Here is a 4,843-nt window from a genome sequence, read left to right as displayed (position 1 = left end):
TCTTTTTCAGGGTTCTTTTGATGAAAACATAGATAATTGACTTTACTCCTTTGCTCATTTCCACTACAGGCATTGAAAGTTGTCAGTCTCTCTCTAAGCACTATGTCAGCTGCGTCCCACATTTTGAGGCACTGGGTCATCATCACTCAGTTAATGAACTTTTTCTTGTGAATTCGTTTATGACCAAAGTGTTACTCAACATATGATGCTTGTTTTCTAGGATTGGGAGTCTTCTAGATATCTTATTGTTATGGATTTCTAATTAAATCCTATTGTGGCCAGAGCATATACCCTGTGTGATTTTGATCCTTGGATATATATTGAGACTTGTTTTATGGTCCAGAATACGGTCTATGCTGGTGAAAATGCCATAAGCACTTGAAAATAGTGCTTTCTGAAGTTGTTGGAAGTAATACTCTGCAAATGATTTGGTTTGAAACTCCACCCTGGGTCTTGCCCTCCTCCCACATTGTAGACATTCATCTAATACTTGGAACCTGACTACCAGTGCTTCAAACCCACTTGCCTAGAAAGGTTGACCCTGTGCTGCAAGCTGTAGCAGCTTGTTCTCTGAAGCTGGCAGAACTAGCTACAGGCCCTGGGTCTTGCTGAGACTTGTGGAGCACTATCTGAGGCCAACCAGGTGCATCACATGCCTTTGCCTGCTGTAGCAGATGCTGGAGTACACCTTAGGTAGCCCTCATCTCCTTCAGGACAGTATCGCTCATTCCCTCAGCTGTTGAGAGTTCTGGAGGCTGATAGATTTCAACCAGTGTCTCTCTTGGAGTCTCTGAGTGGAACCAATAAATATAAGCTTTCTTTAAACCAATAAATATCTTGCTTTCTTTAGGAACATGAGAAATAAAACAAAGGGCAAGACTGATGTGAGCCAAACTACCAACTTTCTTTTATTTTTAAACAACTTTACTGAGGCATAATTGATATAACATTCACCTGTTTTAAGGCACAGTTCAATTATTTTTAGTAACATTTTAGAATTGTGTGACCGTCATCACAGTCCTGTTTTGGAACATTTCTATCATTCGTAAGGAATCCCTCATGCTCATCAGTTGCCACCCCTTATTCCAAACCCCCCAGCTCTAGGAAGCCCATAACTGATTTTCTGACTCCACAGATTTTATTTTCTGGACACCATATAAATGGAATCATATAATATGTGGTCCTTTGTATCCATCTTCCTTCACTTAGCTTAATATACTTTTATGGTACATCTATGTTGTAGCACGTATCAATATTTTGTTCCTTTTAGGTGCCAAATCCCATTAAATTGTATGGATGACTCCCATTAGTTTATTCACTTATCAGCTGATAGATATTCAAGGTGCTTCTGCTTTTTGGACTATTATGAATAAACTGATATAAATATTCACGTTCACGTGTCGTGTTGACATACATTTTTATTTCTTTGCGGTAGACAGGTAGGAGTGACACTGCTAAGTCATATGGTAAACGTATCTTTAATGTTTTAAGAAACTGCCAAATTGTTTTCCGGTGTGGCTGCCTGTCCCATCAACAATGCATGAGTATTTCAATGTTTCACATCATTGTTTTTTCACTTCCTCCAATTGTTACTGTCTTTCTTTTCTATTATAGCATTCTAGTGGGTAAGAAGTTGTATCACATTGTAGTTTTGATTTGCATTTCCCTGCTGACTGATGATGCTGACCATCTTTTCATGTGCTTTATTGGCCATTCCTATACCTTTTTGATGAAATGCTATTCAAATATCTTCCCCATTTTAAAACTGGGTTATTTATCTTTTTGCTGTTTAATTGTATTTTATATTCTGGATACAATTCTTTATCAAATACGTGATTTGAAATTGTTTTCTTAGTCCGTAGCTTATCTTTTCATTTTCTTATTGATGTCTTTCAAAATGCAAACTTTTTAGTTTTGATCATTTTAGTTTTGATCAAATGCAAATATTTGATCTCATTTTTAAACTTTTTCCCTTTTACCAGGAAAAGTTGGGGTTTTGCCTAATTCAAGATCATGAATATGTTAATCTGTGCTTTCTTCTAAGATGTGCATAATTTAGCCCTTACATTTAGACCTATAATCCATTTTGAGGGAATTTTTGCTTATGCGTGAGTTAATGGCCTAAATTCTTATGGTCACTTGATTTGGACAAAAGTAAGTTCAATGAAGGAAAAGGATAGTCTTTTAAACAAATGATACTGAGACAACTGAATTGTCTACATGCTCAGGGAATTTCAGCATGCTGTGTAAAGTGAGGCCCATCTGAGCCATACCCTATTGGCATCAGAGTTTTTGCAGACTTTCTTGATATGATAACCATGTGTTAAATAATATGCTGTAGCTAGTTCTCTCTTCCTGTTCCACAGGCAGCCACATTGTCCTGTTTTGCTCCAACCACATCCCTGAGACAACATGGTAGAGCTGAGGGCCTGAATAAACGGATTTGGCTGTATTGGGTGTCTGGTCACCAGGGCTACTTTTAACTCTGGTAAAGTGGATATTGTCGCCATCAATGACCCCTTAATTTAGCTCAACTACATGGCCTACATGTTCCAGTATGATTCCACCCATGGCGAATTCCATGGCACCGTCAAGGCTGAGAATGGGAAGCTTGTTGTCAATGGAAAGCTAGATCCTACCAAAATAAAAAATGGCAATGCTCTTACTGAGTACCTTGTGGAGTCCATCAGTGTCTTCACTACCACGGAGAAAGTTGGGGCTCACTTCCAGAGGGGAGTCAAAAGGGCCATCATCTCAGCCCCCAGTGCTAACGTCCCCAGGTTTCTGATGGATGTGAACCATGAGAAGTATGACAACAGGTTCAAGATCGTCAGCAATGACTCCTGTCCGACCAACTGCTGAGCACCCCTGTCCAAGGTCATCCATGACAATTTTGGTATCGTGGAAGGACTCGTGACCACAGTATACACCATCAGTGCCAGTCAGAAGACTTTGGATGGCCCCTCTGGGAAGCTGTGGCATGACGGTCACCGGTCTCTCCAGAACATCATCCCGGCCTCTACTGGTGCTGCCAAGGCTGTGGGTGAGGTCATCCTTGCCTAAATGCAAGGACCCTATGCATCCCCTATGGGAATAAATCCTCTGGAAGCACTTTCCTTTCTTATGGCACTCTGCACATTTACTGTGCACAGCACCTAACATGTCTCATGTTTTATCTCCCTCGCTGGACCACTAAACTGGGAGCAGAAATGGAAAATCTGAAGTATTAGGCCTTTGTCCAGCCTGCAGACTTGTTTTGTTAGTTTGCATGCTTTTCCCCCCACAAAGTTTAATTTATTAAGAAAATTATAACCTATGACACACACACAGAAAATACAAGAATATGGTATAATAATGTGTATTTGGGACATATCACTAAGAACAAACAGATTTGCTGCTGACACTTGTCCACCCACTTTTTAAGGTGTAAAATATTACACACACAGTTTGAACACTACCCCATGCTGCAGCAGGTCTTCACACTACTTTTTCCAATTTACAGTTAGTCATTAATATGTAGAAATCAAGAGATTTCACATAAGAGTTGGCCTCTGGCCACTTTCCTGCCAGTTCTCACCAGGCTGTCGTGGGCTCTGCACCCCACCCCAGCACTTGGACCCTGCCTATTGGGTCTGTGACTGACTCTTGCACCTGAGCGCCCTCATCTGCCCTCTGTACACGCTTCCTAGAAGGTGGGGGCAGAGAGCACCTCATGCCCCTCATCCTCCTCTGCACCACTGCCCAGGCTGTGCTCCCTGCCTGGACCCAGGAATCCAAGTCCTCATTCAAGCCCCATGGGCTCCTGTGGCTTTTCCCAGTGACTTCAGCTTAGCTCTGTTCTCTGTACTCATATACACCTTGTCCTTAAGCTGGTGGCTGAGTACTTGCCTGAGGGTTCATTCATTCCCTTGCCAGGTATCTGCAGAGCCACCTAGGTGGAGAAAAGGACCCAAAAGTCCCCACCAGGTCAGATTTTCTTGTTCTTCCCTCTGAGCCTTTGACGTCCCCATGTGGTGCATCGCATGAGGTGCAGCGGAGCTTGGTGCAGGAGTTCTGCCCACCTGGCACCCTCAGGTATAAGAAGGGATGGCACATTTTGTTGGCTACAACACTTCAAGGCCTTTTTGCTTGTTCAGTTGAGACTGCTGGCCCATCCGATTCCCTCGTCTCTTTCTTCGAACACCCCTTGCTGCCCGTTGGAGATATGTCCTTTTCCTTCCCTTCCCTGTGAAAATTGCTCTGGTGGTTTTCTAGGTGTGGGGTTTCACTAGGCTGAAATACAAGGGGGAAGGGCTCTTGTCCCAGATTCCACCACCCTCCTATCCTTCTCATGCTGTTTGTCATTAATATACGGATGGTGTGAATACCTTACAAGAGCTGGACAGACGCTGCTCTTCTATTTTGTGCAGTGGCCGGGGAAAAATGAGTGTTCCTTCCATTTTTCCCCACTGCCTGGGGTCACTCTGTCCTGATGCTGGTGGTGGTCTTCTGTTCTTTGGGGTTTTGAAGGTGGTGGAAACTTGTTCATCTGGGCCAGAATGTTTCCTTTTTCCCTGCAGAACGAACACTGAAATGATCTCCTTTGCAGTAATCAAATTCAGCTGATTAACGATCTGTAAATTTTCTGTGAAAGAAAGAAGCCGTTTTGATGTTGGGTGTGACTCTCTTCATTGCCAGGTACAGAGGGAGACAGCTTTCCCTCCCCACACTCTGGACCCACAGCAACTTCCTCACCTGCTTCAGTTCACTTCTGTCCCTGATGCCCCTGACTGTGTGTGTGTTTTTTTTTAAACTATTGCTTCTTTGGTTGGTTAATGACTACATCATCATTGAAGTCCCCACG

General features: G+C 42.8%; 1 pseudogene; it reads left to right on the top strand.

Annotated features, from left to right (window-relative positions):
* Window positions 1-2,433: 2,433 nt before the first annotated feature.
* LOC105541360 lies at window positions 2,434-3,349 on the top strand (annotated as a pseudogene).
* The last annotated feature ends 1,494 nt before the right edge of the window (window positions 3,350-4,843 follow it).

This window comes from Mandrillus leucophaeus, unplaced genomic scaffold, assembly GCF_000951045.1.
Source record: "Mandrillus leucophaeus isolate KB7577 unplaced genomic scaffold, Mleu.le_1.0 Scaffold1054, whole genome shotgun sequence".
NCBI lineage: Eukaryota > Metazoa > Chordata > Mammalia > Primates > Cercopithecidae > Mandrillus > Mandrillus leucophaeus.
This window is presented reverse-complemented; position numbering and strand designations above follow the sequence as displayed.